At 39.1% G+C, this 25,135-nt stretch overlaps 2 long non-coding RNA genes across 2 annotated transcripts in view; one reads left to right on the top strand and one right to left on the bottom strand.

The window, feature by feature from the left end:
• Nucleotides 1-25,135, top strand: part of LOC144044290 (uncharacterized) — a 52,420-nt gene that overhangs the window by 14,242 nt on the left and 13,043 nt on the right. The window lies entirely within an intron of this gene.
• On the bottom strand, nt 6,292-24,652 carry LOC144044292 (uncharacterized). Its single transcript, XR_013291243.1, has 3 exons — nt 24,524-24,652; nt 24,224-24,379; nt 6,292-6,857 (listed from the first exon to the last, which is right to left on the bottom strand). It is a non-coding gene; the product is annotated as an uncharacterized LOC144044292 (long non-coding RNA).

The following is a 25,135-nucleotide window of genomic DNA, read 5'->3' as shown; positions in this document are numbered from 1 at the left end:
AAAAAAAAAAACGGCCATCGAGGTATTTTATAGTATCTGGGTACACCCTGAATTGGTTGCCAGCCAATCGCAGACCAAGATACATAACTTTTTCTAAATCTGTCCACCATTAATGTGACTACTAGATTAATTTCATTTTAGGTTCATCAGATACACGTTTGTCCATTTCTTGCACGACTGGCCAGACCTCTCTGTCTGTGCTTCCCTTTTTCGTGTACCTACCTACCAAATTGTCTGTACGTTTTTCCATTCCTCTATCTACATCTCTATCTCTGTCTGTCTGTCCTTCCATTCTTTGGTCATTTCCCCCAGCTACTGCCTAGTGCAGGGGTGCTCAAGTTCGGTCCTCGAGAGCCCCTTTCCAGCCTGTTTTCCATGTTTCTCTCCACGAACACACCTGATTCATGATCAGGATCGTTATCAGGCTTCTGCAAAGCTTGCTGATTGGCTGATCATTCAGCTGTGCTGAAGGAGGGAAACAGGCTGGATAGGGGCTCTCGAGGACCGAACTTCAGCACCCCTGGCCTAGTGTATCCGTCTGTCCATTTTCTGTCTCCGTCACTGACTGGAAACGTAACCCACGCTGCAATCAGGCAAGTGAATTTGCTGCTTCTAAAGTAAATCCAAACATGACTATTTCAGTTTATTGCAGGGTTGCGGTAACAGTCATCAGCTGACTAGCAGGAACTTTCTCATCTGCCTGGGGAACCCTCATGAGTCATGTGCTGATCTACAGTATACTTAGGGAACCTTCTCCATGACGCGAGGAACATAGAATTGGACTTTGGCATAAAATGGAGGGAGAATAAGAAAATAGGGGGGAAACCGGGAAACATAACATTCAAGATAAACACAATAACCCAAGACAGTATGGGCATAAACAGTTGAAAAGGCACAAAGCTAAACTTGGAGTATTTACAGTTGATGATAAAACCTTTCATGATTTCATTGACTCATTTTGTATCCTGTCTGTGAGGGTGATACTTTTTTGGCTCAGTCGCTGCATATTATAGCACAGAGTCATATGACATATTTACTTGGCTACCCACTTCTCTCAACAAGCCCCTTTTAGCTCAGGGGGTGAGGGGGTCACTTTTTACTCTTGTTACAGATTTAGATGTCATATATACGGTCAGTGTTGAATCATTGGACTACATTGGAATACTTCCCTGTTTTCGTCATAATATGACCTTGAAAACCTGTTGGCACATGTTATTCCAGTTTCTTCCACTAGGTGTCAGCATAACTCAATTACTGTATAGAGAAAACCATGAGATACGCAGATGTTTCAGATTATGAAACATTTTGGGCACTAAGGAGAACAAAAATTCCTTTTTATTCTACTACTATCCTTCAAGATTCAGATAAACAAAAAGTCAACATAGTCACCAGCATCATTCCAAGTTATTTTGTGTGGTGTTCCGGGAGGCCTTAAACAGTAATACCGCTGGTAAATTGATTCCATCTACTCTGCTTGTATTATTAAGTCTGACGCATATGAGTCACTTCACTTCACTCACTTTAAGATTATTTCTCCCGGTGACAGTAGAACTGATAATTACAAATTAAATGCCTTTTTGCAACATTTGTTTAAGTTGAACTTTTGCTAACAATTTCCTGATAGCTCATGGCTCTTAAAAATAATAATAATAATAATAAAAACAAAAAAAATAATATATATATATATATATATACACATACATGTGGTCTATTATGCTGGATACAGCAGACAAGACCAGAACCAGCAGATGGCGCTGTGGTTTAAAAAATTACAAGCAAGTTTCCGGGTTATAAGTGTGGTGAGTTGATGCAGATTTAGATAGGATATGATGACGTTTCCTCTGTCCTTGTCTCCTTGTCCTTTCTATTCCACCTGAGGCAGTGGGGCTCTATATGCCTATATGTGGTGGATGGAAGGCATTTTTAATTATTATTATTTTTTAATTATTATTGTTATTGTTTGGGGCAACTCATAATAGCCTGCTAACAAGGGGCTGTATGACGAGTGTGTAGAAAAAAGACCACTGATGCATATAGTAAAACAGAAAGCCCAGTAGTGCAAACCTTAAGTGCATATTTCACCCCGCAAAGGGATGCAATGAAGACAGACAGACAGTGTGAAGCTGAATTACTTTGGGGAGAGAGATTAACTGACTTCACACACACACACACACACACACACACACACACACACACACACACACACACACACACACACACACACACACACACACACGTACACACTGGAAAATTAACTTTCACCTTTACTGCTGAGTTCTGGCTGACTGGATTATTAGACAGGCCTTGAATTTATTCGGCAGCTGCGTTATTTATTCTATGGTTGCTTCGTCCAAATGCATTTACAGCTTTAATCTCAGTCGTTCCCACGTGTGATGTAATCACTGATGTGCCGAGGCCGCCTCTAGCCCTTATCATTGTGGATTTGTGTGTCAATTTTGCATCTTTTTCTGCTTTAATCTATTTCCATCCCATTTCAGTGTTCCACTTGTGCAACATTCTATTTTGGTAAGATGCACGGGCAGGCAAGGGATTCACATACGTACAAATAGGTTGGAGCGTCAGTCCTTCACACTACTGCATTATTGACAGGAGAATCAAGGATGCTACGTATTTATCTTTATATATGTCTTGTTAGGATTATGAACTTCAAACATGGATATTAAAAGTTGATATGCGGCAGCACACATGCGGAGTGACTGTTTGGAGACCAGATGAATCCACCAATAGATACAGAAATAATTAACAAAATTAAATAGAAGCTAATAAATTAAATGGTACAGTACTAGATTTGATGAAACCCAGTAGGTTGTCACAACTAAAATGCAATTATATTTGTTGTTTTTGCAGAGGATACAGAATGTATGCTTACCCCCTGTGATTACGTATTCTTTAAAGGTTTATAAGTACCGCCACATTGATGCTACTTTTGTTAGTTTAAGGAGTTTTGCATTGTATGTTAGCATTAAGCTTGTGTACTTTAGTAAGACAAGGTTATTGCAGTTTTGTTAAATATATAATGTGATACTCTTAGTTTTACAATTATTAGTAAACTTGCACTGGGGGTGGAAATGAACCATTTTCCACCCATGTTTATTAAATTTTTCAGGAAATGCAAAAATACAACTGAGTGGAAATGCTACAAATTTGAAAAAGGGCCCAAAATTTGCAAAAAAAAAGTTTTTACGCTTAGCGCGGTGGATATCGTATCGAAAAAAGGAAAATGTTAATTTTGGCTATAGAAACAAGTTTTGCGAATAACCGCTGGCAAGATCGGATACACGTCGCACGTTGCGTTACAAAGCAATGTCGGACGATAAAGTAAGGTATGTTTGGGGGGGCGATGAAACTGGAATTAATTAAAGAAGTGAATATTAATGCTATTTTAGATGGAAAACAGCAAAGAAACGCTACGGTTTATCAAGAATTACAAAAGAAAACTCATATGATGCCATCGCACGGCGCAGTGGCTTCCTGGTCTTCTTCTTCTTCTTTTAAATTAGTGGTGGATCACATCTCTATAGTATATATCGCCATCTACAGCAGCGGAGTTTCCTCTCAATATTTCCAAAAGAATAACAGATAGATGGAAACGGGCATAAGTCGCATGTCCGTTTTGCTCATTTTCAGTCAATCCGCTTATAAAATTCTAAACAATTGGATGGAAACCTGACTAGTGTGAAGCAAGCACTTTTTAATTTATTTTATTTTATTTTTTTATGTTTGTTCACTGTCGGCCAAACTGCTGGCGACGGCGCCTATCTTGTGCAACTGAAGTTGGGTCACTTGTAAGTCAAAGTACCACTGTATTATTACAGAAAAATGACTATGAAATTATAGTCATTTTAATTGATTGTATTATTCATTAAATGCAGGGCTGTATTTAAAATGCTGGGCACTTACAACAGTTGCCCAATATTTTCCAACAAAAAATAACATTACCGTTATATTTTCACACAGGTTGACTGCTAATCTCTGCATCAACAGGAAGCAGAAGCTGCTGTCACAGTGACACTTGAGAAACAAACAAAAACAGGATGTTTGACTTTTATCAGGAACTATCAGCAAATTACACAGCGTTGTGGTTTACATATTTTTTTCTGCGGTGTTTCGTCTAGATTTCCAAATCATGTCTTTTAATCTTCAGTGTTCATTTCTTTCCACTGGAAGGCTCTGTCAGCGTTACGACATATTGAATGTACCGTATTAAAGTGAGTCTTTTCACTATGCTGCATCTAGTAAACAGAGAATGAGGTGTTTTATCCTGTAGAACAGAGGTGGGCAAACTCGGTCCCCGAGGGCCGGAGTCCTGCAGGTTTTGGAGGTTTCCCTTTTCCAACACAAGCTGATTCCAATCAACAGGATCGTTATCAGGGTTATGCAGAGCTTGCTGATGAGCTGATTATATATCAGCTATGTTGGAGAAGGGAAACATCCAAAACCTGCAGGACTCCGGCCCTCGAGGACCAAGTGTGCCCACCCCTGCTGTAGAAGGTAGGATCATGCCACATTAACCCCTGGGCGTTATTTGTCCATTTTCTGGCATTTTTATGCCTTTCTGTTTTTCATCAAAGAAAAAGCATTTGAAAAAAATACACTAGGGACCTGAAATTTTACCAGGATTGTTAAAACATGTAGAAGTTCAAATTGGCGCCATGCTGTAATTTATAACTATTACCAAACAGGAGGAGGAGATTTACACGAAGTTGTTGTAATAATGCCGGATTTTGGCTCATTGACTCCCATTATAAGTCAGTTTTTGAGATGCTGTAAACCTGATGTGTTATAATGCATTTTCCGTGATTACTGATGCAATCGCTTCTTTGATGAGTCATAAACATGAAAATAGAGGAATTTGTGTGTTTAGAGTGTTAACACAAAAATCCACTAGGTGGCGCCAAAGGCTAATAAATGAATACAAAATGCATGCATAAAATTTTTTTATTGTTATGACTTAGGGACTTGTTTGAGCCTCTAACTTTGTCATATGAAATATATAAATTATTCTTTTATTTTATATATATATACAGCATAGTTAGTTTTGCTATTAGCAAAATACTGCTATTATTGTCCATAGAGGGCATTAAAAAAAACTTTTTTTAAAAAAACTATATATGAATAGATAAGTCTGATGCCAGTGAACATTTTGAGCGGTTGAAAGTGAAAAAAATATTCATAAATGACTAAGTTATCACACTTCAAAGGAAATGCCAGATTTTGGCAAAAATTACAAGAATTTAATCAATCTATAATAACGCCCAGGGGTTAAATGTCTGAACGCACACAATTTTTCATTGTGCTTTCAATTATATGATATATATAATGTTAGTACAACATTTACATTATATCATGGCAAACAACTATTTTGCCATAGCCAACAGGCAATAAATTGGCTCCAAATCTGGATAATAGAATATATTTGTTCCAAATCCAAGGTCGGATTACATTTGCTTGCAATATATTTTTTAGTGGATTAAGTCAGACGAGTTGCAATGCTCTCATGCTTATCTTAGCCTGCATCTTCTTCATGTGCACTGCTCTTTCCTCTAAATTGTGATTATATAACACAGCACACTGTAATTTTGTCAGATGCTTGTGTACAATAGCATTAAAGAGCTTTTACAGTCAACTAGGGGTGGGGGGAGGGGGATAAGGCTGCCAGTGTGTTACAAGTGTGTCAGTCCAAAAGTACTGCCCTTACAATCGACCATCTGCTGTCATTTTCGTTTTCTGAATACATTTTTTGGAGACAGATACGAGGGCTGATGTTGGAGCAGTGTGGTCGAAAATGTAGTTTTGTAAAGCTAAAGCACACGCACTCCAATTCTATCCCTCTGTCAACTATACTGTACTATACTGTAATATAATCCATACATCCAACACAAGAGCTGCATCGAAGGTAAGACGTTTGATTGCCACAGTCAGACATCATGTATTATTTAAACACTGTTTATTATTGTGGTTTTTAGTTGCAGTGCTGTTTCAAATGACACGTCCAATGGGAGCGCAGTATGAGCTCTCAAGCATACGAGTGTATTAAATATATATGTTGTGTGAAAAATATTTTGTGGTTGTTTGATGATTTGCAGACAAAGAATAATTAAAGCATTATGCATCTAGTACGTACACAACAATGAACCCACGTTACATAAATGACTGTATTCAATAGTTAAATGAATCTGCTACATGAGACTTGTCAATAGTATTTAGATAGCAGACGACCCGAAATAACGTGTCAGCACAAACTGACGTGACATAAATAAAAAAGGGGCAAACAAATATGCGCGCTAGCACTTTACACAAATGGTATAAGTCAATAAATTCAACTTATGGCATTTACTCACAATAATAAATCTTAAGGAATACAGCGGCAAAGTACACTTAGCTATTAGCATCTGCGTCGGTAGAGAAGCAAAAACAAATGTGTCATTTAACATTTGCTTTTGCTTTAATCATGCACAAGTTGGTTTCAAGAACAGCAAACAACTAAGATGTGACTACGCTCCTCCACCGCCTGCTTTTAAAACCCTCATTAGCTTATTTGCAACTTTTGGAATGTTTTTGTTTTTTATTGTTCATTTTCCCTTTCGGACCCGAAAAGAAAAAGGGCTGACGGGATGAAGCCAAAGCTTATTAATTCCCGTCCACTGTGTTATTGTACATAATCATGTCATTTTGTCACACATCTGCACAGGTCTGCATGTTTCCAGGCTCAGTATCGGGTGGGATTCTCTTTGTACCCCCTCCTCTGTCGGCCTCTGATCTTCTGACATTTTACATTCCAGCCATCCGTTGACTTGTCATTTGGCTTGGAGCATCCCGTCACTTCTAAGAGAATGCTGAAATCCACAAGAAAGAAAAACATGTATTTTACAAGCCTCGTCGATTAGGAAATTCCATCTAAGTATAATTGATATTATTAATGTGCTCTGGTTTAGCGGTAGCTTAACCACACTGTGGCAAAGGAAGCAGGATGTTTAAAGGTCAAGTAGTGAGTCTCTGTGACGTGTGCGGTTTCTGCTTGTGCTTTTTTCTCGGAATTTCACTCTTTCTTTTTGTGTCAGGATTTTTCCACTCGAGTACTCTTTAGTGTCTGACTTGCTGCCTTTCAATAATCAATTTTTTGTCAAAAATTCTATTGATTGTGTGACGTTGTTGGATAATCATGTCTTGAAGCAATTGAAGGCAAACATTTGCCGTTGTTTATTCTTGACTAGTTTTTGGTTCTATATGTGTGGTTTTGAATATTTTAACCGTTTTTTTGAAATATGAGACCCCACACATTGCGCGACATTTTCAAGTGTGTTTTTATTGCTCTTATAGTATGTGGCGTACTCAAGATGACCCAGACAGCTCACCACACATAAAAATATCACAACCGACAATCGCAAGTCTCCTCCCCCAAACCAGATACCGTATCTGTCGTACCAGCATCGTGCCGCAACTCCGCAAGTCATCTAGACTGAAAAAGAACAGCACTAGTTAGAGTAAAAGTGTCGTAGTTAAAGAAGAAGCAAAAGGAGCTAGGCTGACTGTTAAGTTAGTCTTGCTTTGGAGTACTCACCCTCACATTTCTTTCGTGTTTTCAAGGCTTTCTAAGTACATGGAGATATGGACGCCGGTGTCGGTACCAGATGTGATCGGGGTTACTTAACGAACACGTGCACGCCACAGGATTGGCTGGATATTATCCAGTAGATGTCAAACATAGGAAAGAAAATATTAACGATGTAATTTAAATAACAAAATGTAAAAACATAAGAATATAAAAGCAAGATATATTGAATAAATTAGAAAATAGATTGAATAAATGACAAATACACAAATTAATTGCCTGTGATGTGACAGAAACTGTCAGGTTAGATTGCTAATGTGTTCCTATTATTACGAAGACTGTTTTTGTGATGTATTGTGATTTGTGAACATCTAAAAAAGAAACCAAACTGAAGTGAACACATCTGATTCTCGCATTTCGTAAACGCAAAGGCGCTTCAATCTATTTGATTATTTCTTCAATCTTAAAGTTATCCTGTGTTTATATTATTTGGTTTATTTCCATTTTTGGCATTTCAATCCTTACATTTTGTTATTTAAATGACATTTTTCATATTTTCTTTCCAATGTTTTAACGTCAACCGATTTTTTCTCCTATATAACTTTATTGAAAATTGTAAACGGATAATTTCCAGCCAATCCTGTATCGTGACGTAATCGGTAGGCGACACCGATACAATCTGGCAGCCCGATCACATCTGGTACCGACACCAGACTAGGCTTCAGAGTCGACGTCATTGCAGGGGGAAATGCACTGCTTTTCAATAAATGTTTGATTGTATTAGTTTTCTTTTAACAAGTAATTCCGCAATCCAGCTCTCATACCAAAACATGCAAAAGAGACGGTTATTCACATACACACTGTCTTCCCCTCTCTCTGTCTCATGTCCAGGTATGCCTCGGCAGACACTATAGTTAAATTAAACATGGGTTAGCTTTAGAAGAGTTGTAAGTAGAGGGTATAAGATGCCAGGAAATACACATGCTTCCCAATTCCCATCCCACTACGACGACCTTTTGAGGTTTTGATACGCCTCATTATGTACCGTCAGGTTTAGTTGCATGCATCCCGTTTTACTATGGCCAGCTAAGTTTTATGATCTGCACCGTGACAGTTGTGGCAAATGTTTTCCACACTCTGCAATCAGGGCCTGTCACGTTTGGCCCGTCCATTTTTGTTCAGCGGCGCAGTGGATGGAGGATTTCCTTTCAATATTGTTACAAAAGCAGACATGTTCTTCTCTATGAAAGCTTTTCCTCCCTCATATCCACTTTTATACCCTTTTTGGTGAACTACAAATATCTCTTAAAGCTCCATCTTGTGGGAGTATTTATGCAAAGTGGCCATTCAACAGCCTCATGTACAGAAATGGAGGCGTTGAGTAACAATACCACACAGTGGCTACACCAGACCACAGTAGTGTCTCACAGGATGTACTGTATTTGTGCCCTGATGTTCCATTAAGGGGATTTTTATGTGTTATGAAATGATAACAAAGTAGGTGTAAAGAATAGGTTTGGCGATGGACATTGTAACAAATAAAAAAACAATCCAAAGGACCACAAAATCGGTTTAAAGTAGCACTAAGGAACTTTTCAACCATAATCAAATATTTCCATATCTCTTCTGATGAAACATCGACTTAAAACTAGTTTGCCATGGCCTGAGGGGGTCTGTATCATTTTCACTGGCAATAAGCAACTTTGAGGAGGATGGTAGGAACTAGGGGTGGGAATCTTTAAATGTCTCACGATTCGATTCCGATTTTTGGGTCTGCGATTCGATTCAGAATCGATTTTCGATTAAGAATGATTATTGATTCAAAATTATTTGATTGACAATGATTTTTGCTTCAATCTATAGATGTGCAAGGAATTGTAATGATCTACTCCAGTCTGACTCGCTAATGCTAATTAGTTAGCGCGCTACTCGCGGCACTTTTATCATTCAAAAGAGCGGCTCCGTGCTGAAAAAAAAGACTAAGACAGTATAAAATAATTTAAATAAAATCAATTTTGGGACATTATAAATCGATTTTGAATCGTACTAAATGAGAATCGCGATTCTTATGAGAATCAATTTTTTGGGCACACCCCTAGTAGGAACACTGCCACACAAAAATCTACAAATGTATTGACTGCTTTATGGAATACATCACTTACCCCTTTCCCCATTCGAAACAAAGACGGAAGTCAATTTGAATGTGTGTGAGCTCAAAAACGAAGCAATGCACTTGTCCTCATGGGAAATGTGGTCTTCCTTTATGCCTAACATTACCGCTTTTGTCCATATGGTGCCGCCATAATCAACGTAAATTAAAAGTTCCTTAGTGTTGCTTTAACGGACGGTGTATTTTTCTTGCCTCACCAATCTGCAATTGAATCAAACGAATGGCGCAGGAAGATGACAGCTTGCCACTCAAGCATACTGTTTATAGCCGCACACACTCGGTCTCACACACACATTATGTATTGCAATAACCCCAAAGCTTCCAGCAGCGTTTTGCAAACCGCCCACAGCAACTCTCAAAAGCCTCTTTGTGCCTCTCTCTCCTTCCCACTACTTCCTTTCCTTTTGCTTTACCTCTGACATCCCCCCCAGCCACCCCCCCCTTCCCCAAGTGCCTTGTGTTCCTTCCATCCATCTTTAATTATAGAACATCCTTCTACGAAACTACTTCCTGCAAATAAATTGCATGTGTGCCGTTTGCGTAGGGGGCCGCATTCAAAGGTGCAGTTGTGATATATTCTTGCACTGACAAAAGAAGCTTTGTTCAATTTATTATCCTTTGGAGTGAGTCGTTAAAGATAGGTATGTTTTTGGTGCAACATCCAATTACATCTTGTTCTTATTACTTATTGTTATAATGCCACGTTTCCTTAAATAGTGGCTCCCTATTAATGGATGTCATGTCCGAATAATCATCAATGTGCAAATTAATGCCTCCACCTAGAGGCCTCAGCTTTTTCCACGAAAATATATGGCCATTAACTAGTTAACTGCTGAGCCCTTCTGTTGCTTACCAAAACAGCAGCACCAAAACACCTAAACAGCCTCTCTCTCATTTGTGCTGTGTTTATAATAAGAAAAATAGCACTCTGTAATGTTGAGCTTTAGGATAGCATACGGTACTGACATAAATAAAATGGTTTGTTTCAATTCAGTTGTCATTGTGCTGCTCGTTCTGGTTTGCGCATCTTGGCCACCTGGGGGCAGTAAACATACTGACATAGTCAAGTCGCAATCGAAGCTCCTCAGTAGGCCGCAGTAATGCAAGTCGTTCTTTGCAGAGGATAAATAATGCATGCTTGTGGTATTGTGGTATATACACGTTTGTGTTCAAATCGATTGCTTAAAGTTTTAGAATATTGCAACACTGATGCTTTCATTAGCTATTCTATGATGTTTTGCATTGTTTGTTAGCATTAGGCTACATTACCGGTAATTAATTTAAAGCAAAGCTAGCATCCCCATGCTCCTATGAGTACCTCTAACAGTGCGTGTTAGCCGGTGTTAATTTTGACAAGAAATTTTCCTTTAGTTTTAGGTCATTTGACTAAAATTAATTAAAGTTTTCGTCATAATTTAGTCATCTGATTGTATTTGTGTTTTAATACAATTTTAGTCAATGAAAATAAAGAGCAATTTTAGTAAATGGAAAAAAAAGAGCAATTTTAGTCAATTAAATTGACAGTTTAGTCAATATTTTCATTCACTTTTATCCAGAAAATTATAACACACTTATTTATAACTGTAGTTTAACACACAAGACACAGTTAATACAACGGAGTCTTTATTAATTGTTTCAATTAAACATGTTGAACTAACAATAATATAACTTAGTTTTCACCTAAACAAAAAAAGTGCATAATTACTTGAGATTAATCTTACAGCTCCGCAATGAATATAAACATGTTTGAACATTAAATAAAGTGTAGTAAACACTGAACAGTTTTTTTTTTCTCCCACCCGCGTTTCATTCCTTCTGATTGGGTTGTGTTCTTTTCACTTTTGTTTTAGTCATTAATGAAATTGTCAGTTAGTTGTAGTTATCGTTATCGTCGCAATGAATGGCTTCTATTTTAGTTTTCATCTGGAAAAAAAATTTTTGGGGACGAAATTTGACGAACATTTTTCGTCGACGAAATTATCACTGGTGTTCGCTGTCATGTGTCAAATGTAGACGTCAAACTTCATGTACACATACTATATGTAATGGGGGGAAAAGAGGACCCTCATCTTCATATTAGCTGCAATAGATGAGCAACGTCTGTGTTCCATCACTTGTTGTGCGAACATGGGAAAAAAAGAAAAAGAAAATAAAATACAAAATGCAGGAATCATCAAGAATGAGCAGAGAAAACCCGCCTTTAGCCAACATCCGCAATTCTGTTGTCTTGTCTGTGTGTAGTGAAATTGATTCACAATTGCTTCCTTAAATGGTCCGGCTGTTGTCCCACAACCGTGATTGCAATGTCATGATTATGCTTGGAAAAAAAAAAGAGTGCTGCATTATGTGTAACTTTGAAATGAGGGCCAGTTTTCTAGGTTACGCATTTGCTTCTGAACTTCTTTATTCTCAGATTACGTCTTTGTTCCCCTGCAATAAACCATTTACATAACACGAAAGCCAAATCTTCCCTGTATGCCCTCCTTTGTTACTTTCTACCCATTTAGTGCTTTATTGGCAGTGTCAAATTTGCTCTCTGTCTGACATAATGCACATATGTGGTTTAATTGATATTAACTCTTTGACTGCCAGACGTTTTCAGAAACGGGTTGTCTGTCGCCAGTGCCAGCCGATTTTAAGCATTTTGACTGATCTTTCAAGGTCCATAGAAAATTATGTGTTTGGACTATGGAAACACACATACTACCAAATGAAAGATTGGACTCTCATCTTTCATCAGAAAAAAAAGTTTGTTTCTACCTTATTCCGTTTTTCAGTAATCAACAATAGAATATAGTTAGTTTCACCTCTGTTTTGAAACAAACGTCTTTTAACGTCTTTGGCACTCCTCCATAGGATTTTACTAAACGTTATTTAACGTTTTTGGCAGCCAAAGAGTTAAGTATCACTTAATTCATTTGTTTGGGTCCAGTGTTCTTCAAATAGTTGCAAAGCCCTCATGTGTCTCCGTATTAATCTTAGTACTTTTAAGCCATCCAAGTGTCACGAAAACTTCAAATAAGCTATTTTACTCCTCGAGTAGTCGGATGAATAATTGATTCACCCAAAACCAAAATAGTGTGGCTTTGAAATGCGAGCCATCTAATTAACGTGATCAAAGTCGCAGGATGCAAATTCACATTTTCATGACCACAAAGCCTTGCACGTGTGCTATTAAAAAGCCAAAAGAATAGGCAAATAGGTGAAATAAATTCTCAGAAAAAACAAATGAGGCGGCCTTGCTAGTACACATTAACCGTCAACCTCACAAGTGTGTGTGTGTGTGGGGGGGGGGGGGGGGTGAACAACAGTCGAGATTAGCCATGTGAAAAGAAGCTTTCCTCTCGCACATACACACGGGCTTGACCTTTGAAGGAAGGTGACAGATGGGCCTTTCTGTGTCCAGGTCTCTGCTGACAGCTGTCCGGGATACGGGGGAGGTGAAATGGGGAGGGTCTCTTATGCGACCTTGGGGTCAGACATCCCCTTCTTAGAAAGAAGAAAAGATTTGCATGAACGTATACAAAAGCACACACGCGCTGGCAGGCAGGCGCCAAATCGGACATTATAGGTCATTTACATATTCATAAAGTTTTCTGTCTGCCGCAGCGATTTTGTTGGTCCAGCTGCCCCCCCCCCCCCATTGACCCTTCATCTGTTGTCTCTCCATTCAGTCTTTTTTCTTATGCCAAATTAATCCACCACATGTCAAAGCTATTTTATGCCAACCCTAACTGCTACATCAAACTTAGGCTACACTGCTAGCACTTTTTTTTTTTTTTTTTTTTATCAATCAGAGTACAACTACTTACATTTGAGTATTTGCCAATAACAAGTACCAAGCACATACTGACAGTATCAGCACTACAATGGTATCGGTGCATCTCTTCATGGAACCCAATTAGGGATGTTCAGTACCACTTTTTTTCAGACTGATACCAGTAACTCTTGAGTACTCACTGATATTGATACCAAGAAACCAATTTCACTAGTACTTAGTATCGGTGTGCCCTCACAAGTACCCGATACCTTGAAATAAGGCAAGGGGTATCGTCTCAATACTAATAATTACTAATAATATCAGGCCTGAGGTTTAGCCAGCCAGGTTAAGGAGCCAGCCGGGCTCCTAACAGGGGAAATTGAGGTAGCCTGACAATTTTCCAGGTAGCCCCACCCCTTGATAAGAAATATGGTCAATTTTTCAAGTCAGATCGTCACGAAACTGAAAATAATGCAGGGTTATAGCGTTAAGCCTTTTCGGGTGGTGGCCCTGCCAGAACCAGCACTGTCCGATACCTCACATATCATAATTTGGCCAGTTAAAAAAATTTAAAATAAAATAAAAAATCAATACTATTAGTTGGTCACCCGTGTGGGTTATTTTTGACAAATTATTCACCAATAAGATAATTGGTATAGATCTTCTGGCCCTGGTATTGGCACTCGCCCATCTATACCAAATATCCAACCCTAAGTTTTCGTGTAACACCAAACCCTTACCTGTCTGAAAGCCCAAACTTGAACCTCCATTTGGTGGAAACCTTAACCCCTAAACCTTTGACCTAAATCCAAACACCGTCTTTTGTGTCAACCCTAGCATGTTGTTAACCCCTTATTTTGTAGCAAATCCAAATCATGCGCCCATAGATCAAACCAAAACATGTCTGTGAAGCGTTTCTGTGTCAACCCCAACCCTGATACAACCCTTTGCTACAAACCATCTCCATCTGTCTTAAAACTGCATCTGGTGGAACCCCAAACCAAAGGTAAATCAAATCCACAACACATATGTTACAAACCCGAATTTGTATGTTTGCCTTAATTTCACCAAAACCTAATAACCCTTCCAAAAGTGCTGAAACTCTTAACGTTGAATCCTGATATCAAACCAAAACACATATGTTAACCTTTGAGGTCAAGGACTAGGATGCAAATGCAAGACTTACGAGTCAAAATACAGTTTCCAAAACAACTATTTCATAGACAGTTTGGTAACTGTAGCCAGTCAAAAAGACAAGATCACTCATCAAACCGGTTCAATGCCTTTGAGTCAGTGACAAGAACAAGGAAAGCTGGCACGTGACAGCAAATAAACTGTTATGGAGACGGAATAAGACACGAGATTAAATGCATGAGGCAATCGAGGATAGAGACACAGGTGAGAAACAAACAATACAAAAACATAACAAAACCAAACTAAACCCTTTCTCTAGCTTCAGCGCCCAACCCATCCGAAAACCCTATCTTGCCAAACCTTTAACCCAAACCATAGGAACATTAACAATTAAACCAAACCTGTCTGTGAAACTTTTTAGCGTCAACACTAACAATTAGACCAAACTCTTAAGATGTCTTTATCCAACACTTAAACCAAACCCACCCAAAAGTCTTATCTTACATCAACCCTAAATACCAAACGATTAAACCAAACCATAACACATCTGTGAACCTTCTTTTGTGTCACTCATAACCTTAAAAAAAAAAAAAAAAAACCCACAATTGCTTCCCTAACGCCTCTATGACCCCGATTTTCCTTAAGCCCCAACAGATGATGTATTTCAGGCTAAAGCCCCCATGAATGATGACAACATAACAGTAGGGTAAGAGTTCCCTTTATGTGAGGTGTGTGTGTGTGTGTGGGGGGGATTATTCCTCCTCTCCAGTCTGGACATGTCGGAGCATGTTTCCAAGGAAGAAAGTGAAATCTAGACGGATCATGAAATGAGGAATGTTGGTCATGTGGGGTTTCCCACATCTCGTTTCTTTGCTTTTTCTTTAGTTTCCTGTTGTTTGTTTTTGGTTCAGTGCATTTCTATGTCTTATTCACAGTTGACAATTGATAACAACTAAAATGGCAAGTCTGCCCGACCAGGTTGACTGTTCCGCTCCATTCCTATAGTATAAATTGCAGAGGTGGCAAATCCAGGTCCAGAAAGTAAAAGCCCTGCCACAGTTTAGCTTTAGCCACAGGTGCTTGATGTCGGATTGTCGGTTGCCAGACAGGGCTCCGATATAACGTAGGAATGTTTCCTGGCCCTTTGGGTGATGGAAGATTTGTTGAGAAACATGAATTTCAATCAGTCAAAAATGTTCATTTAGTGACCATCTTTTGGATCTTGCCGAATCCCCAGGTTTTGAGTTTGGAAAGTCTCCTTCCCTATACGCCATGGTATCGCGACTCCGCCCCTCACGGTGGGTTAACTTTCCAGCGGACTCAGCTGTGTTGCTATTATTTTATTATTTTGTTATGGATGAATGTCACCCCCAGCTTCCTTTATCGTTGTGTAAGCAAAATGTATGCAGAAGATTTAGCTCAACATTCCTTGCAGCGATACACGTTGAAACGTTTGCCGATGTTACTGCCCGGACCGGACTACATGGCAAAGTATATGCTCTGAGGTAGGATGGCTCCCAAAACACGGACATTCTTGCGTCTTCTTTACTTTCGGCTTTTATTGGTTGTTATGTGCATTTATCATTTGTGAATTCAAGGTGAAGAATCACGGGTTATATTTAACCCTGGAGAACCCACGGGGTCAAATTTGGCCCCTATAAATTCTGCTACTCAAATAACAAAGACCTTTTTTTTTTTTTTTTTTTTACAGATTTAACTTCAAAAGTCCAGAGTGCCACTTCTGACCCCTGCATGGGGCCATCTAGTGGATGAATATTGTACTTACATGAGCCAGAGTGGTGGTGACAAGATGGCTGGCAACATGCTGTTTTGTTGAGCTGGAAATCAATCCAAACAAAACCATCTTCTCAGCAAACCATCAGATGGGAAATTATTATTATTTTTTTATTAGTCTATTTCATATCATGCTGCAGAATGCCTAGGAGTATGTTTTATATATATATATTTTGATAAATTAGCAACTCTGAGCTAGTTAAAAAAAAAAAGGGTTAAAATTGAAAAAACATACATTTTGGTGTTCAGTGAACTTATAGCAGTCATTTAATGTATAATTCATAATTTTCCAAAGAAGAAAAGGGTTCTTGGCTTCTCCAGGGTTAAACCAAGTTAGCTAGTTCCCCAACCGCGCTAGCTACTAGCCCTAGCATGTTACAACAACAATAACAACAACATTGTTGATTCATCACTTATTTTCGTACACTTTAACAACAATTTCAAGTTTTGGGCTGCTGGGAAAGGAAAATAAGAGACCTTAATTTAAGGAGGGTATTTGGCGAGATCTCAAAATCTTGACCACCAGATCTATTTTTAACCAGAGCTAGCCACGGCTAGCGGCTCACATATATCACAATCGCATTTTGGTAAAAAGTATTTTTTACCGTCTTACAATGACACCTTAATCAAAATGGTCAAAACACACTTTGATAGATTTTGTCGGTTGGAAATCTTTTCAATTTATCTTTGAAATTCCGGACACTTCTTTGTCCGCGTTCCCATTCGACATTCCATGGACCCGTGAACGGCACACAATGTGGGGCAAATGACGTATGACCTATTGGCTGAAATAAGACAGTCACAGACCTGGAAAACATTGGCAAAGATGGACCTCAGTAAAAGTGGCTAGTAAAACCTTTTGTGGAAACCTTAACCCAGCAACAAACCGTCAAATCCATAAAATATATTTTGCAGCTTTTTAAGGCATTTTTACAACAAACTCTAATCCTAACAAGGGGCCAATCAAAAACGTTTTGGTTTTGATTTGATTCCTATGAAATGTTTGTTTGTTGCCTGACTATTACGCTTAATGAGTCCTCTTTTGTTGAAAATGAGTAATGACACCAAATGCAAGAATATAAAAATGTTTACTGTATAACATCATCCTTTATTGTTTATATAGTTACGTCAATGTAATGTGTATTTTAATGTACTTTTGTATAGGGGACTACAGATTTAAATTAGCAACTGCTGCTTAATGTCAGGATGGGGGAGCTTGAGGACCCAAATGCGGGAAGACAGGGCGAGGAGGCAGAGGTTCAATCAAAAGAGGGATTTAATTAAACCAAAAACAAGAAGGTAAACGAAAACTAGAACCAAAACATGAAGGGAACAACAAGGCAAAAAACAAGCAGCGTGACATGGGGAAAAGACGAGGCAAAAACGGGCAGCATGACACGAGGAAAAACAATGAACCGGCACAGACAGAGGGGAGACAGCAGACTAAATACACAGACACTAACGACACAACAAGACACACCTGGGCAAGACACAAGTGGCTGAGGGTACTGATTGGATCACACTTAAGACAAGGAAGACACACAAGGAAAACAGATCCAAACATGACACTTAATTTTTTGTTCATCAATGTGCATTGTCCCTTTCAAATAAAATGAAATGAAATGAAAATGAAATGATGTGCATTTACTTTGATATGGGGTACTGATGGGGTAATAATCAGTCAAAATGGCCATCAATTTCATGCTATTGTAAAGGGAAAAAACTATCAGGATATATATCGTTATTGGGATATACATTTTTTTTTTGTCCATAATACACAGCAGTATGCATCTTACAGATTATCATATAATGATATATTTGATGATCATTAATCAAAATGATCATTTGTATAATTTCATCTCACCCATTGAGATTCGACAAGGAATCGTGTCAATAAGCAGTATCGGAAATTGCAGAATCGGATTTTTTATATTCTAATGAATTCCTATGCCTAATCGAAACCGATTCAAATACATCTACAGAACTTTTTTTCAATTCTAAGCCCAAACCCTATTTTGCAGTTTCCCGTACCAATCAATGAACCCCATTTTGCGGCAATCCAGTGACAAGCTCCTTCTCTTATTAGTCTTTGCTCACATTGCAAGTGATGATGATTGCCCCTCATATCACTCTGTGCCTTCATTTATCGGGCAGTAACTAGCCATTCCATCGCAATCACGGCTCAATCAAATGAAGATACGGAGTCCACCACTTCTCTCGATTCCTTTGTGTGACATGTTTCACCGCCGGGCAATAAATAGTGATTGGCCTTGATCCTGTGAGAACACTTGGAGACTGGTCCCGACCTACCAATCAATATTAGTCCCAATGCAGTGATAGCGGAGAGGAGTGTCATTCAGATTTTCTTTGAAGATCCTGTTCATGTCAACAGGGGGGAAATGCAACAATCCCCTTAGATAAGTTTTTTTTTTTTTTTAAATTATAGAAACAGGTGTGTTATCATCTGCTGTGAAGATAAAGCCACTTTAAAGTTTGACAAGTGGGATCGGAATTCACATAAACACAGCGTGTGTCATATACATGAGCGGGGAGTAATGAGTGAAGCAACAGATGGACTTTAGATTATGAAGGAACAGAAGAATGTGAGATTTCACATATTCACCTGTACAAAACAAATCAGCTTGTATCGACAGCTTTCCACATTCTGCAGGTCATCACATGGAGTATTAAATCCAAGGAACAGGTCTGGGCCCAAAACTTATAAGTCACAATTCAAATATGTTTTTAAATATCTATACTATTGGTCAGTCCACGTGTGTGGGTGTTATGTTTACAAATTATTTATTTATTATCTAAAGTGTTCAAAATGGCTTCCTCTCTTTGATGATGCAATGCTAATGGTTGAACAAATATGCTGTTCTTCGGGTCTGAGGAATATAAATAAACTTGACTTGGCTTTGTGCTGTTAGGAATTCCGTGACGAAATGATTCCATGGGAATCGAAAACCGGTTCTCGTTGAGAACCGGCTCCCAGTGTTTCAATTCCTTGCCATCGTTTTTGCCGTTTTTGCTAACGATTCCCTTATCGGTTCCGTGTGGAACGAGGATGTCATTTCCGTGCGCGCCAAGCAACAAACTTGCAAAGATGTACAGAACGAACCATGACTTAAAAGCAACACTTGCTACGTTCACACGACCACACTGACTCTGCTCACGGGAGTCACACAGCAGTCTACTGGCTGCGTCTGTTTTGACTGAGGCAGGGAGGAGGAGTTTTTGAGTGCTCAGAGTTCAGATCAGTGTTGAAATGTTACTGGAGTTGGACATTATTGTCACAGAATCATCTAGGTTGTATTTTGTAGATTTCTACAGAAGATGATGTAAAAAAATGTTTGGGTGTTTATTTTCAAATCGTTTTTCTTTCTTTCTTTTCTTTTTTTCTGGGGACCCCATTGAGGAGTCCTCGAACGTGGACCTTAAAACTTCACTTTTAAACATGTTTACAGATACAACTAAGACATAAAAAAAAGTGGATGCTAATCTATGTTTATTCATCTTTTTTTCCAAAAAATAATCAATAAATAATCGAATCGTCAAGCAGAATCAAAAATGGAATTGGAATCTTAAAAATCGAGCCCCCACGGGAAATGGGCGTACGACCTAGCGCTGAAGTTTTTACTCAACCATAGTTTTTGTATTTCCTATATCGGAATTTCATTTGGACACAATATCACCTATAAACATGACAAGAACTGGAATCGGAAATCCATTCTGGATACTTTTTTCCCTGCGAAGGCCGCAGGGCCACTTCCCTGGGGACCTCATCTGGAAATTCCTAACTACTGTATGGTGGCACTGAGTTCAACTCGCAACAACAAACAATCTGTTTTTGCCTATATTTATGGCAGATCTTAAGTTCTGTTTTTTTTTTTTTTTTTTTGAAAATGTTGCAAATGTGGCTCCCCTCTTTAGTGGAGGTTCACATGCATGCCAGATCCACCACACCAGCATCTACTGAAACTCAAAAAGATTTTGCTTCTCCCACTGGTCGCTGAATCAGTGGAGGTTGATGTTTGTCGATCTCACTCTGCTTCATCTATCCTTTCTTTTTTCCTTTAGTCTTTCCTCTGGTCTCTTGGGTTCTCCCTAATCTGTTGGAATTTAGATGTATCTGGGGTTGGTGAAAGATTCTGGTTTTGTAACTCTGTGGGTGGAAGGTGGTGCCTGGTTGGTGTTGGATTTCACTTTGTTTCATCTTTCTTTCCTTTGATCCTTGCTCTGGTCTCCTGACAACTTCTCGACTCTGGCGGGACTGTAAAGTATCCGGTTAAGATCAAGGGATTTACGTTGATTTGCTAAAATTCCAACTTTATTCTTGTAAGCTAATGACTTTTTTTTCTGATCATTTTACTTTTCAGTGCGGCCTTGCATTGTTTTTTTTGTTTTCAAGCTAAAGAATTGTTGTGGTGTGACCATTTTTAAAAAGATGAGGAAAGCACTGCTCTTGGTAGAAAGCACCAAATATCTGCTGCGGTAACAGCTGGCATGGTCGCTTCTATCTTGTCTTCTTCTGAGGCGGCCGTACTACAGGGACAGGTGCGAGCCCAGCTCCTCCCCACTTGGACAGCCGCGGCTGGGATTTCTATAATGTCCTTCTGTGGGGCTGAATAGGAACCAGTAGGGGCCCCCTCTCTGTTTTTGCGCCTCCGCTTGACAAACGAGCAGCCGCGTCTTTGTGCCGAGCCGAGGGGCCCCGAGTCGTTTAGCAGCGGTGGTGGAGGATGGGTTTGTTGGGCTGGTGGCGGGGGGGGGGGGATGTATGGGGGCCTTGTAATCACCCAAGTCAAGTGTCAAGTCAGGACCTGCTGCTTTTGCTGGATTTCTTGTGATCTAAATATACCGCCCAGTTATGTCCGTACTTAACATTTTCATGCTTTTTCCCATTTTTTTTTTCAAGTGTGCCTGTCATTAGGGGGCTTGAGGGGTTGATCCCACCTGCTGTGGACCATACAAGGCCTTCCACACTTTTCCAAAGCTGCTCCAGCCGTACAGACCCCCCCCCCCCATTATAAACAGACTTCGAAACGGATTTCTAAACCCTGACTGCTGGCGCTCATATGAATATCAATGCATGGCTCGTGCAACGTCTGCTCTCACTCCAGAATGTCCCACAATGCAAATCTTCAGGCACCTCCTCTAAAGTCTCCTTTATTAAGTAAAGTAAACTCTGAGCTGGGTTGCGTTGCGATGATGTTAAGGGAATTGCCAGAAACTAGGTGAAATGTTACCACCACGAGTATTTGTTGTAAAATAACTTATTGTATTTTTTTTTTACAAATTCTGCTCAAAGTCTGGTCATGACTTGAATATGAATTTGTGAAATTGTGAGGCTCATAGTAATATAATTCTCTTATTAGAGGGGAACCAAATGTACACAAATTTAATGTGGTTCAACAGGATGATTGGTATTTAAAACAACCACATAACTTTGTCTTGAAGTCCGTTAGCTTAATGCTGCTAACACAAAGCAATGAATATTTTAGCACAAAAGATGCACAACACAAGTAGACAGACAATAACAATACTCAGGCATATTCTTTATCCTCTGCGAAAAACCACTAATATTACTGCGGCTTACCGAGTGAGTCACTTGCAGTAGTTTTGAAACTCGTCTTCTTTTGTGTGTGCATGACTTTGTTGTAGCGCCTCCGGATGGCCAAATCATGCACACAAAGGGAGCCAAAATGAATAAATTATAATGCACAAATTAAATCTTTACATTGTATTTAATTTTGATTTTTCTCTATGATTTTATAAAGTACAGTATTATAGACTTTCTTTATTAAAAATCACATTGGATTTTTAATTTTTTTTTTGGTCGTGGGGGTTATGGGGGCTGGAAAGAATTAATAGCATTTCCATTCATTTCAATTGGGAGAGATGATTTGAGATGAGTGTTTGGTGTTATGAACATAGTCACGGAACAAATTAAACTTGGATTAAATTAAACAGAATATCTCCCTATTCATATGCAGTAGACTAACATGATCTAATGTTAGAAATGATCACAGCAGCACAATTACTGGCTCATGCCAGCTGCAAGATTTCCTCCTCATGAAATATTTAAATTCTTGCAAGTTTGCGAGCGCTCAGGGACGTTCACAGAGGAGTGCAGAGTCAAGTCCATTTATCCTTGAATAACTCTTCTCCCTTCGGTTTTGAACCACATTACTGAGTGTGCGTACCCTCCCACAAAGATACTATAGGATTTTGAAGAAAAAGATGCTGTAATTGTAATTAGTAGAAAGCAAATTTAATTAACGAATTCAACAATGGTCTTCATTCTAACAGACTTTTCTTTTTGTAAAAGCAGCAGTTTTATTACACAAGCAATGTCTTAAAGCCGTGCAGCAAACATACATTTGAATGTTAGTTTGGTGTGAACATCATACGCTGCCAAAGTTTTCAATATATTTATTTATTATTATATATATTTATAATATATACTTGTCCTAATTATTGATCCCCAAAAATTGACCATAGGTGTGAATGTGAGTGAGAGATAATGTTCACTTTCCTCTTTTATTTGCATTTTTATTTTTTACAGTGGATAGATGGATGGATGTATTGCCTTCTTTCCTAATCCTTTAACAGTAAATGCAGAAACTGTGTGTGTTCTCCAACAGCAGAAATTGCAGTTCATTGAATTTTGTCTCCTTGAAATACCACAGCCAGCTGATCATGCACAGACACACGTCAAAAACAACATTTCCTGCCTCTTTTTTGTGTGTGTGTGTGTGTGTGCCATGGCCGTTTCCTCACAAAAGGAGTCAGACTCATTTTCAGGATTTGTCTCCTCTGGCACACTCGGATTATTGGATACAGAGTAAGCACTGATAATCCTCTTTGTCATTGTTTATTGTTTACAAGCAGTGGCATTTTTGGCAGCTATCTTAGTTTTAGACATTTGGACAAAATGCTTTTTTGTTTTAGTCACATTTTAGTATGTGTGACAGTTTTTGTCTAGAATAGTATTAAAAAAATATTAATATTCAAATAAATTATCATTGTGTGTTGAACACGTTTGATTTTTTGCGTAATTTTGATCAAATACTAGCATGTTAAGATAGTAAATTGGCCTGCCCTAAATTATAAATGCGTCCATACAGTTAGTATTGTTTGCGCTTTTGTGCGTTACCCCCAACTTTACTTACTCACTTTGTACATTTTTTTTTCCCCACATAAATCAACTCACTCAAAATTTGAGTATTATTGAGGTACTATTTTATATCATTCCAAATCTGCAAAAAATATTAGGCCTACTAATGTTGTAGTCTAGGGCAGTATACATGTGTAAGCGGTGTAACTGATGTAAGCGCAACTGAGCCCTCTGCCATCTAGTGGTAAATGGTGATATTACAATGTAAAACTACTTTCTCTGTTTTTTCCGATATATTTTAGATTTTTTTTTTCTTTCCTGTTTTCCCCCCCATTTTTGTTGAAAACATATGATGAATGTTTATTGTCATTTATTTTTTTCTTAAATGCAGGGGTCTCTCAGAAGGCTGCCAGTTGCCCATCCCTCATTTAGGGTAATCTGGAGTCTTGATGTGCCCTGTGATTGACTGGCGTCAAGTCCAAGTCCCTCAAGTCATCTGGGGCTGCAAGCGCTAAGGAAAATAGATTTATGGATGGCCTTGGCAGAGCTTTGCCCTCTACTTCCCATTCTAGTATCACACGCAATCTATTGCTGTGGCGTTTTGAATGGGTGACGCAGCACTTGATAGCATTAAGCAAAATAGGATGATGGATCACGAACGAGTGGCGTAACCTTGTTTAGCCGGCGGGTCTGGTCTGAGCTGTGACATCAGCGCCCCCTCCTCTCTCTGCTTTAGTTTCTTGTCTCCGCATCTGCTTGGTATTCTGCACTCGAAGGCCCGTCTTCCCACTTTGAGTCCGATTTAGAAGCACGGCGGGGAAGGTGAACCTGAAGGAGGGAGGAACAAAATGCAGGACAGGTGAAGTAAGTGAGGAAGATGGTAAAAAAAAAAAAAACGACGGGGACCCCTGGGAGGTGCCTGGCTGTCTGCAAGCACTGCTGCTGGGAAAGAAAGCTATTATACCCCCTCACCTCCTCCCCGCATCTCCTCCATTTCTGCCACTCGTCTTCTTCCCACTCGCCGCAGAGCCGAGAGAGGCACGCTACTATCGTCCCGTCCTCCTACATCATTCATACATTCCTCATTGCTCTCTGTGCTTCTCGACAAGCGTGCAAACAGTCTGCAGGCTCTTTGGATGAAAACGTTCATTTTCATCGATATTTTATTCACCTCAGTCAGGCAGCAGCATAATATTGCGCATACCTGCAGTGTGCATTTGTGGTCATTTCTAAGGACACAATTGATCTCAGAGCGAAGAATCCCAAAAATGTTTTGACCTTCATTCATCCAAATTTTCATCCGCATTGATCTGCTGTGACTGCGAGGTGCATGACGTTTTTCTTCTTGAGCGCGTATCGATTACTCGTCTGCTAATCCGACAGAGCATCGATCCAAGCGCCTTGTTTGGCTGGATTGATGCACATTTAATAAAGATTTCATTTTGGGGAAGGGAAGAAGATGATGAATGCAAAGATGATACATGTGTCACACTCAGGCATTAAAATAGGTTTGGATACAGGCAAATTGTTATGTCATGCCAAAGTATTGATGTAATGCAGTGAGTGTGGTGACCTCACACAAAA

The sequence above is a fragment of the Vanacampus margaritifer genome, chromosome 2 (assembly GCF_051991255.1).
Source record: "Vanacampus margaritifer isolate UIUO_Vmar chromosome 2, RoL_Vmar_1.0, whole genome shotgun sequence".
Taxonomy (NCBI): domain Eukaryota; kingdom Metazoa; phylum Chordata; class Actinopteri; order Syngnathiformes; family Syngnathidae; genus Vanacampus; species Vanacampus margaritifer.
Note: the sequence above shows the minus strand (reverse complement) of the source record. Positions and strands in the feature narration are given on the sequence as shown.